Source organism: Pygocentrus nattereri, chromosome 13, assembly GCF_015220715.1.
Source record: "Pygocentrus nattereri isolate fPygNat1 chromosome 13, fPygNat1.pri, whole genome shotgun sequence".
Taxonomy (NCBI): domain Eukaryota; kingdom Metazoa; phylum Chordata; class Actinopteri; order Characiformes; family Serrasalmidae; genus Pygocentrus; species Pygocentrus nattereri.
The window spans coordinates 23915568-23927467 of NC_051223.1; the positions used below are offsets into that span (position 1 = coordinate 23915568).

Sequence of the window (11900 nt, forward strand, 5' to 3'; positions counted from 1 at the left end):
ATAACTGAATAATAAGCTGGGATATTAATAGGAATAAATAGCACTCAATGGTCCACCTAGCTTTTCAACTCACATGCATTGAATGCAATGTTTATTCATATGGAAATTACATAAATAAGTCATTTTAATCCATTGCTTTCATGTTCTGTATAGGACCAGAATAACAGAGAGTTGCTAGATGTTATGGGTCATTGTCTCAGGCACACTTTGGTTCTAGTCCCTCTCTAAACCATACTGGTTTTAAAAGTGCATAAAGTGTATTATGGTCAGTATTAGACTTCTCACAAAAGACCTGGTGCTGTACATCAAATGCATAGAGAAAGAGAAAAGGAGAACAGGGAGAAAAAGGGGGAGAGAGACAGGCTCCAAAGAATGGGAGTGTTTGACACGTCCTCTGCTGCTTGATGGATGGTAAGGGAGAGTATTAGTGTGTCCCAGTCTGGTGTTGGATTGTTGTCATAGTGTAAAAGTGCTGCTCCTTCATCCAGGGCTTCAGAGTGAAATTCCCTTTTGTTTACGCCATGACGCTCAGTGGCAGACTGCACAGTCATAACAGCTTTACAAAGACAGTTAACACACACCTGCGGTCTGGCTCTGCAAATACAGCTAAAACAGCTGAGATAAAAGTACAGGAAAAGTCTTCCAGTCAGCTATAGATACAGTATCAAAAATGGCAAACCACAGCTAGAAATCTGAGACTCGGGTTACTGAAATTAGTAAACTGAACAATGGTGTGGCCGATAGATACAGATAACAGAGATTATTAATAAAAACAATAATAATAATAATAATACATTCACCTACATTTGTAAGGCACTTGTGTGATATGATATCAATACACTACATTGCTGTACAATATATAGGTCTTGCACAGTTGTTAGGAGTCTCTTATTTTCTCTTCTTTTTTCACTTATTTTTCTTTGATATTCCACTTGCAACTGGATTTTTGTATATTGTATATGTCCTCAGAAATATTTAAACATGTAATGTAGTGTGACTGATGGACTGTCCTATGGTGTTGTGGAAAAACAACATGATCATTCTCGTAACTACCATGCATGAATGACATTTGCTGTCAGAAGCTAGCTGGATAGAACACTTTGCATTAACCTTTGCATGTTGTAATACAAAATGTTGTAACGCTGGCAAACTTCAAACAGCTGTGGGTGCACATTAGAGCACATATGAGCAGTTTTGTCATTGTATAATGCAGTGTGAGTACTGCAAATAATTCTAATAAAAAGTTCTGTAATGTTACACTGAATTTTTCAGAATGTAGGCTAATAAGCTACACAGATCAATTGTAATCAATTGTAATTACAATCTCCATTGTAAACCACAGATATCATTTTACAAAACATATATGCAACATACCTTTTTTCTTAAGTACAGTATGTTATTTTGTACTATAAAATCTAAAATGACCTCCCCCTGAATTCTCTGAAAGCAATCAGGAAAACGTAGAACATTGTTTTAAATTCCACAACATTAGCACAGAAAATGTAAGATTTAATTAGTTTAGGAATAAGTTTGACTTAATGAGAAATAGAAGAGTAAAATAATAATCAGATGTTTAGATTTTTATGGCATTGATAAGAAGAGGAGTCAGTAAATCAGTAAGTTGTGCTTGTGGGTAGTGATATATCTGTATCTGTATTTGTAAGTGTAGACCTTCACAAGGAAGGGTGAGCATTGCCTGAGCTCATGCAAAAGCAGGCCTTGATGCAACAACACCAGAAAGACTGTGGTCGTTAATCACTTGAAGTTATGCACAGGATAGTACTGGCAACTAAGCTGACTTTCATAGCAATTATTATAATTTGTTGTAAGTTTGATTATACACTACTGTGAAGTCAGAGACCACCATTCAATAAGCCAATAAGTACAAGTTAGTCATTTTCCAGCACCAGGAAAAACAGAAAACATATATTTCACAGAAAATTACACAGAAGCCAGAACTACTAAATATAATTTTTTTCAGTGATTGGAGTGTTCACCCTTTACCTTTATTTCAGCCTTCAGTCTATTCTGAGAGTTTCAGTTTTTCAAAGAAAATATCAGGGACACTCCAACATTCCAAAGTTCAGTAGCAAGTTGGTTGCATTTTCTGCCTCTCGCAATCCAAATAATAACAAACACATTCACAGTGGAAGGATGGACAGAAACACCTGTTGATTTTTCCAAATCTGAGGTAAGAGTGGAGCTTGATTTTTTCCTCTTTGTCAAAGATGAAAGCTTTAAGCACTGCTTATCTGATGGTGACAGTTTTGGTGTCTACCAGGTCTTGCACAGTTGTTAGGAGTCCCATTTTCTCTAATCTTTAAATGGAAACAGGAAACTCCTGTTTTTTCACTTATTTTCCTTTGACTTTCTCTTCCTTTTGCAAGTGGACTATTGTATATTCTCCTCCTATTCTCCTCTCCTATTGTATAATCTCCTCAGAAATATCTACTGACAAATATCTGCTAAAATAGCAGTTATAAATGGAAATTAATGTTGTACATGGCCCAAGTTTGATTACACAGTTCTACAACCTAAGAACAGTTCAAAATGTTGAAGTCCCTATAGTTACTATAATAAGCCTTATAACAAGCCTGGGATTTTAAGTGGTTAAATAAATGAAGGGTGGTCTCTGACTTTAACATAGTACTGTATAGCTAGTTTTACAATAGTTGCTGTGATTTTAAGATGACTGTGATTACAGTTAAATTATAGTAAAATGTCTTACAATAGAATGCAATATTTTTACAGTACTTGAATGGCAACTGTAACTTAAGTGTAACTGTGAATTTTTTTTTACAGTGTACTCCACAAATAAAGGAACACAGAGAAACAATCATAATTGAGGGGTCTAAATGAGACAATATCTTGTCTACAGACTTGAGATGAACAAACAGAGTGGAGTGTTCACAGCAGTGAGAGAGAGAGAGAGAGAGAGAGAGAAGGAGATGTTATTGCGCTGGAAGATGGATTGGAGTCTGGCGCGTGTGCCAGGGGGGAGACTCCACATTTCCAGACTGGCTCTGTTCTGCTCTGGCGGGTGTCTGAATGTGTGTGTGTGTGTGTGTGTATGTGTGTGTGTGTGTGTGTGTGTGTGCGTGTGTAAAGGGGGTTACACTGCAGCACACTGTTCAAACTGTTTATGCATACCGGCCTGCTCTGAGTGCCTCTTTGTCATGAGCAGTTTACACAAACTTATTTTGGGAAAATTCCACATGACTGGACAGGATTTCACCATAAATCATTGAATCTGCAGCTTTGTGTAATGATAACTTCTGTCAATCATTTAGTCCTCCTGAGCTGCCTTTCTCTTCACATCTCTGTGTTTTTTCATGCCATGTCTCAGGGACACAGCACGGCCTATATGTAAGAGCATGCGCTGTGGGTGGATCGAAATCTGCTGTTTCTGAGCCATTCAAAATGGGACTTCATTTCCATTGTTGCACTTTCACACAAATTCAATGTGTCTTGCTACTGTAGGGCAGATGCTTTGCTGCATTTACTGTCTCCACTAGATGGCAGTAGAGAACCAGAACACAAGCAACATTCCGTTTGATATGAGATTATATTATGGTAATAAAGACAGCCTTCAAATGCTTCATCAAAAGGGCTACAGGCAAGATTTCACTGCATTATGCCTTTTCAAACTTTGGTTGCAAATGTTAGAATGTAAATGAGCAACATGTGGTGCACTTTTTCTAAAGTCAGGAGTGATAAATTGATACAGACCTCAGACATAATTATCACGTACGATGTAATACCTCAAAGTTACATTAAGCTATTTACAAAAAACATGGCCTGACATGCTGAGTAAACAGGGCAATCTACTCAATTCATTAATTGTAAACAATAACAGTAATAGCCCAATGAATCAAGTAAACAGCACAAATTCCTCGACATATGGTCTCCTCATTTTCTTGCATTATTATGAGAATAAAAAAATCTGTGAAATTATTTCTGACAAAGAAAGCTGTAATTAAATAATGATCACAGCACTATTTGCTTTAAAACAACACTATCCTTGATGTTTTCTTTGCCATCAGACCTAGAAAAACAAGAGCACAGATAGAAGTGACTGTCCCTGTCTATATGTTACAAATGTATGATGAACACAAATGCGTCTATTTGCAGTACCTTTCACTTGCTCTGTTCTGTCTGCAGACAAAATAGGAAGTAACAGTGATGAAAACAACTACCAAAAATCCAGCCACAGCAGCTAGGCCAATGAGGAGGCTCATCTGTCTTGATTCTGATAAAAGAAGATGCAAATGGCTTAGATAAAGGTTTTCGTTCATAAATGTAAATAAATCTAATATGCAGAATTTAGCCAAGGTTCAATAGTTTGTGCAACAGGGGGGCCTGTCAACCTAGTAATAATTGCCTTAGCTTTTCCATTGTCTGTAATTTTCCTGTTAAAATTTAGCAAGAAATCTTGTTTCTTGAGTCTTGGTTCTTTTGATGATTAGCACAGCAGTGAAAGAGAATTCACACAAGTCAAAACCCACCTTTAGGGTCACAAGATTCCCCACCATACAGCAGAAGGTGCCTGGTGTTATCCAGGGAGCCATCATTGAGCTCAGGTTTTATTCCTAGCAAGTGGCACATTAAGGGGTACACATTGACTGTTTCAAAGGGTCCCACCACCAGATTTTGGTGGAAGTCAGGCCCCACTGCCCTGAAGAAAGGCTTCATGTCCAAGACATTGTTATCAAAGCCATGCTCTCCTTTATTGTACTGAACTGGAAACAACTAAGAAAAGACAAAAAAATGAACAGTGAGTCACATATTGTTTCTGTTATTAAAATTACCCAACACTGTTTTTTAACACCATTTGAAAATGGAGGCTGCCCATTACATTGTGTGAAAATATCACAATGAAGAGACAAAAATATGATAATGAAGAATAAAATCTTGATACACTAAAGTACAATAAACTAAATAACTATTTTGTATCTTCTATGAAGTATGGAAATATCAGATTTTGTTGCAACCTTAACTATATTGTCTCTGTTATTTTGAAACCTTAGAAATTTGGCATTTTTCCATTTTTTTTTACACCATTTCCAAATGGCAGCTGCCCTATATGAATGGACTGATAGAAATGGTCCAAAAAGACATCTGAATGGGTTAATTACACCTGATTAAACATATGTGACATGATCTCAGATATCAGACTTTTCCATCCATATTACAGTTCAGTTCACACTATATTTTGAGTGAACTTGTTTTTTTTTTTGTATTCATTTTGAATTTTTATTGTGTGTTGGATATATGTAAATACTCACCCCATTGATTACATATCCTTTGTCGGCATAGAGAATGATGGGTAAAATGCGTGGGTGTTTTGAATAATGAAGGCGAGCAGGCATGTCTTCCTTCTTATAGACATGCAGGTTAGGATGAGCACCTTTCAGCGTGCGGAAAACCTTCTCCAGCATGCCCTCTTTGGGCAAAAGCATTCCACTAGGGCCTTAATCCAACAGATGGAACTCAATATCCCTAAAGGAAAAGCCTGGAATTTTGGACAGGATAATCTCATTGACTCCATCCCCTCTAAACACAGTGGTCATTCCATGATCAGCAGTAATGATGATGTTCAGGTGGTCAGTAAGACCATGTGTCTCAGCCGTTTCACGTATATAGCCAACAGTGCGGTCTACCTTCCTGACTGCATCACGGCGCTCTGGGGAGTCAGGGCCATATTTGTGTCCTGTTTCATCTGGTTCACCAAAATATAGTGAGACAAAGTCCAGATCCTGTGTTTTAAACCAGTCTCCCATGACCTTATCCACATTCTGTCTCCAGTCTGTCTCATTGGTATGGTTATAGAATCGAGGTTCCACTTGCCTTGTTTGTATCGTCTTGTTCCGATACGTGGCAGCAGTGCCCGGAAAATGTAAGGAGCCTGTTTTCAGACCCTGACAAAGTTTTAAAGAATCAATAAGCTGAATTCTGATATAATATCACGCAATTAAAGGACTTGAAGAACTGCAGTAATGTAGGAATCATAATCATGCATTCTGAAAAATAATATCACACAAATCCAACTAAACTTTGAGTTAAATGTAATAGATTCTGTAAAACCTAATCCTAAAATCACTCTAAGTAAAAAAGGTACAAAATTGTCACTGGGGCAGTACCCCTCTTGTCACTGGGATGGTACCCTCAAGGGTACATCTCAGTACCTTTAATCAGGGAACATTATACTATAATCTACTGAGATTTGTTTTCTAAGTTGAATTGATGCCACACACCCCGTCTCATCTCCAGGCTTTTATTTTATTGTTCTGTTTTAAACATTAGGTTATGAAAAGGTTCAAATATGTACTTTTCCTTTGGGAAAATATATTTAAGGTACACAATTCGACCTTAAAACCACTGCTGTATCTTTGACAGTAAATTCACATTATTCCTACCTTGATGAACGAAAAATATACCTGCACAGCACTTTTATTTGTAACAGTGTTCAACCTAAAACTTAAACTTTGTTCTAATCCTAAACCTAACTCTAATCCTAACATTGCTGATTATCAAGTAACAAACTGAGCACCTGTAGATGATCTGTAGATCTATCTATATAACAGAAGTTTGGTCACACTTTATTTTCAAAGAACCAACCATCAAGCGATTCTTCATGGAACCAAAAGACGTTTGTGTGTGGCATCCCTCCAAAGAACCCCTCTGAACACCTTTTATTTAATACAACCCCAATTCCAAAAAGTTGTGACACTATGCAAAATGTAAATAAAAACAACATTCAATGATGTGCAAATCATTTACACCTATTTTATTTTATTTATTTTCATTGAAAAAGTTACAAAGTTACAAAGACCATATGTCAAATGTTGAAACTGAAAAATATTTACTCATTTTGACTTTGATGCCAACAATACATTCCAAAAAGTTTGGGACGGGGGCATGTTTACCACTGTGTTTCATCACTGCTTCTTTCGACAACACACTGAAAGCATTTGGGAACTGAGGACATGGACTGGTGTAGCTTTCAATGTGATTTCAATTTTCCCATTTTTGCATAACATAGGATTTAAGCTGCTCAACAGATCAGGGTCTCTTTTGTCGTATTTTCATTCATCCATCCATCCATCCATCCATCCATCCATCCATTTTCTAAGCTGCTTCTCCATACATACGCTTTTACGTACATAATGCACCAAATGTTTTCAGTGGTTACAGGTCTGGATTGCAGGCAGGGCAGTTTAGCACCCAGACTCTTTTAATACAGAGCAATACTGTTGTAATACATGCAGAATGTAGTTTGCCATTGTCTTGCTGAAACAATCAAGGCTGAAAAAGATATCATCTGGATGGCAGCATATGTTTCCAAAACATGTATATATAATTAAGCATTAATGGTGACTTCACAGATCTGCCAGTCACCCATGCACCATGCATCAAGTGCACTAAAGCATCATGAATACTGGCTTTTGAACTGTGCACTGATAACAAGCTGAGTGGTCTTTATACTGGAGGACACAGTGCCCATGATTTCCAAAAAAAATTCAAATGTTGATTTGTGCGGACCACAGGACACTTTTCCACTTCCCCTCATTTTAAATGAGCTCAGACCCAGAGAAGGCAGCAGCGTTTCTGGATCCTGTTTATTTGTGATTTCTTCTTTGTGTTAAGGGTTTTAAGTAGCATTTGTGCATGCAGCACTGAACTGTCTTTATAGACAGTGGTTTTCAAAAGTGTTTCTGAGCCCATGTTTTGATTACCACTACAGAATCATGTCTGTTTTTAATGCAGTGCCACCTGAGGGCCCAAAGATAATGGCCAGCAAATACTGGGTTTTTGCCTTGTCCCTTGTGTTCAGAGATTTGTCTAGATTCTGTAACTCTTTTAATGTTATTATGTACTTCAGATGATAAAAAAGCAAAAGTTCTTTGCTATTCATCCTGAACTGTTGCACTTTCATGTGGTGAACCCCTCCCCATCTTTACTTCTGAAAGACTCAGCCTCTCTGTGATGCTTTTTTATAACCAATCATGTTATTGACCTATTGATAATTAATGACCAGGTTTATAAGCATTACACAACTTTAACAGCCTTTTGTTTCCCCCATCCTCACTTTTGTTGCTGGCATCAAATTCAAAATCGGCATAAATTTTTCACATTTCTTTAACAATAAAATTTCTCAGTCTCAACATTTGGTATGTTGCAAGCAAGCAAGCAAGCAAAATTTATTTATATAGCTCTTTTTAGAACAGATGTTGTCACAAAGAAGCTTTACAGAACAATCAGTATTACAGAAAGAAAAGAAAAGAAAATCTGTGTCCAAGCCCCCATGAGCAAGCCAGCGGCGACAGTGTCAAGGAAAAACTCCCTAAGGAGGAAGAAACCTTGAGAGGAACCAAGAATCAGAAGGGGAACCCATCCTCCTACAGTTAACACTGGATAGCAAACATTATTAGTGTAAAGTATTGTAGTACAAAGTGGGAAAAAGAAAGGCAACAGTTAACTTGATTATTTTATGATTATGCAGCAGCAGCATCTGACATGAGGATTGTACAGTGTTGTAAAGCAAGAAGCTCAGTGGTGGTCAAGCTGGTCCAGAAGGCTGGTGAGCAGTGGCACCCAAACAAGGCAGAAGAGGCAACAGCATCAGACGCACAGGATGGGCAGCTATTCAGCTCGGCAAAGAAGGAAAGAAAAACGCGGTCAGTTCTGTAAAGAGTGGCTGACCACAGATTACAGTGTTAAGAGAGCAGCAGAGACTCCGGCAGATCTAGATCTGACAGGGAAGACTGATCACCAAAGGCTTGACTTTACAAGTAGGTTTTTAGCCTAGACTTAAAAACTGAGGCTGTGTCTGAGTCCTGAACATTAACAGGAAGATTATTCCAGAGCTGGGGGGCTTTGTATGAGAAAGCTCTCCCCCTTGATGTAACTTTATTAATTCTAGGTACCAGTAGTAAGCCAGCACCTTGTCATCTAAGTAGGCATGATGGTTCACAGTAGGAAAGAAGCTCACTCAGGTACTAAGGGGCGAATCTGTTTAGAGCTTTATAAGTCAGTAATAGAATTTATAATCAATGTGAAATTTAACTGGTAACCAGTGCAGGGTTGATAAAACTGGCCTAATATGGTCAAACCTTCTGTTTCTTGTAAGGACTCTGGCTGCAGCATTCTGAACTAGCTGAAGCTTGTTAAAACTTTTGCTGGGACATCCAGACAGCAGAGCATTACAGTAATCTAGCCTTGAAGTAATGAATGCATGAACTAGCTTTTCTGCATCCTGTAGAGATGATGCATTTCTTGATTTAGCGATATTGCGAAGATGCAGGAAGGCTGTTCTAGTAATATTAATTATATGTGCGTTGAAGGACAGATCAGTGTCTATCACGACACCAAGAATTTTTAACAGATGAGCTTGATGCAACTGAGAAATTGCTAAGTTTAAGTGTTAGGTTAGACAGTTTGCCTTTGAAGCATTTTTATTGAAATATAGGATTTACATAATTTGCCCATCATTGTATTTTGTTTTAATGTATATTTTATACACTGTTCACAACTTTTTTAGAAATGTGGTTGTATGTAAGAGTGTAGAAGTTCCAGAAGATCCATAATCACTGAGGTAAAGTCACACATATCTGTACATTATACAACACAAAAGAAGTCATTTCAAATGTCAATGCTATCCTGACCAGCATTCTGTCAGTGGAAATAAGTTGTAATGTAAGAGTCCTCATTTCTTGGTCAGAGTTTAATGCCTCTGCAAAAAAATCACATGGGAGTCAAGTAGAAGACCTCCAGAACTGACATCCATAATGTATAAACTGCAGTAGTCCTTACCTGTCTTTGAGCTGTTATCCATATAGGTAGGGAACCATTGTCCCAGTAGTCATCAACAAACTGTGTCATGTAATACTGCTTCTTCTCCTGAGTGGTGGTGTTGAACCACATGTTGTGGATCACTCCATGATTCTCAATGTAACGACCTGTTGGGTATGTTTCAAGACATTTGACATGTGCAGTCTATATATGTATAATATATGCAGTACAGTGAAAAAGTGTTAGGCAAATGAGGAAATTACATTTTTAAAAAAGCTTTAATTGGGAAATAAGCTTTTATTTGCTCATAAACAACATTATAATAAATACAAAAACATGAGTACAATAAATAATGATTTTATGTAAGTTAATGTGTTTGCTTAATCCCTTAAAAAGCCATGATGCAACAGTTCTGTGGTCTACCAGGTCTTGCACTGCTGTTAGGAGTTCTATTTTTTTCTCTTATCTTTAAATGAAAACAGGAAACTCTTGTTTTTCCACATATTTTTCTTTGACTTTGCCCTTCCTCATGCAAGTGAACTATCATATACTGTACATCTCCTCAGAAATATCTACTGAAAACAAATAACTTATTAAACAACTAAAATAGCTGTTTTGAATGGAAATGAACCTCTTACATGGCCAATGTGTTAATACACATTTAGAATAGTTCGACCAGATTGCACTGGAATCCCTGTAGTTACTAAATAATAAGCCTTATATTACATAATAGGCCTTGGATTTTAAGGTGTTAACAGTGTTATTTCCAACCCTTTCTATGATGCAACCAAGCATTGTCTAGTTATCATTCAATACCTGGCTTGGCTAAATAATCTTTCATTAAATTAAATCACCCGCACTGATGGCACACGCGGGCTAAACCAAAGCAAAATGAACACATGGACAGGACTGGGAGGGGCTAATCGTGACAAAGTAAATGAATATTGTCACATAATGTGTATTGTAATAGCATAATGGCATAATGTGATCTTATATATTTGCTATATTTCCCACTCCTCCCTTTCAAAAGTTTGAAAAGAGTAAGCTAAGGCTCATGAGGAGAAAAGCTGACCTGTGAATTGTCAAAACATTGCTGCACTACATTTTCGAAAAACAAGAAAGCTGTGTTACTTTTTACTGTATTTATATTTATTCCAATATGATGTGGTGAATTTACTGGCAATAACACACTTACTGTCCTGGTTTTTCTACAATGTGCTTAGGCGCCTAACACTTTTGCACAGTACTGTATATATAGAATTTACAAGGACTTGAATAAAGGCACATTATACCAAAGATGAGAGTTGTTTTGTCAGAAGATATCTTAGATAAAGACATCTGATTGTATGACATTGCAAGGTAACCCACAATCTATAGACATGTTGATATCAAATATAAATATTTCCTCTAAGGGCCAAACCCCAAGCTTTAGTTTAGCACTGCATCATTTACAAAAAGAAAATAAAGTTTAATAGTGCTGTGAAATAGCATGCAGTATTAACAGGTCAGGTTCCTAATTAGGCATATTTTGTGGTCTCCAGCAGTAAATAAAATAAATTTTTCCCAAGATTACTAGTTACTATTTTACTATTACTTGATTACTATTACTAGTGCTCTCTATTCTGTCTGTTTCTACTCACCTGTTAGCAGAGTGAAGTGCGTAGGGCTGGTAATAGTTAGATATGGTGGGGTGACATAAGCAGCTTTTACTCCATCTTCAGCCATCTTGTCCAGATTTGGGGTGTCCACATCCCGGTCATAGTCCCACCTGAATCCATCAAAGGAGACGAGCAGTAGCTTGTTCCTTACCTTGCTACACGGCCCTCTGACTGGGGCAGAGAGCACTGGAGAAACTACGAGCAGCCAAAGGCTCAGAATCAACAACATGACCAGAGGACATCTATCATCTATCACACTAAAGAGAATATTCATCTGACGCTCCTTTTCTACCCTTCATGTTGCTTGAGTTCATCTTGGGTTTTATGAGTAGATTATCAAATCTTATCACAAAAGTCTTATCTGACGTTAATCATGTGTCAGCTTTATTATTTAAACATGCTGAAGTGGGATATTACACCATGTTGCTTATCTGTTTTTTCTTTTCTTAT

At 37.3% G+C, this 11900-nt stretch overlaps 1 pseudogene; it reads right to left on the bottom strand.

The window, feature by feature from the left end:
• Positions 1 to 2330: 2330 nt before the first annotated feature.
• On the bottom strand, positions 2331 to 11684 carry LOC108443554 (annotated as a pseudogene).
• Between the last annotated feature and the right edge of the window lie 216 nt (positions 11685 to 11900).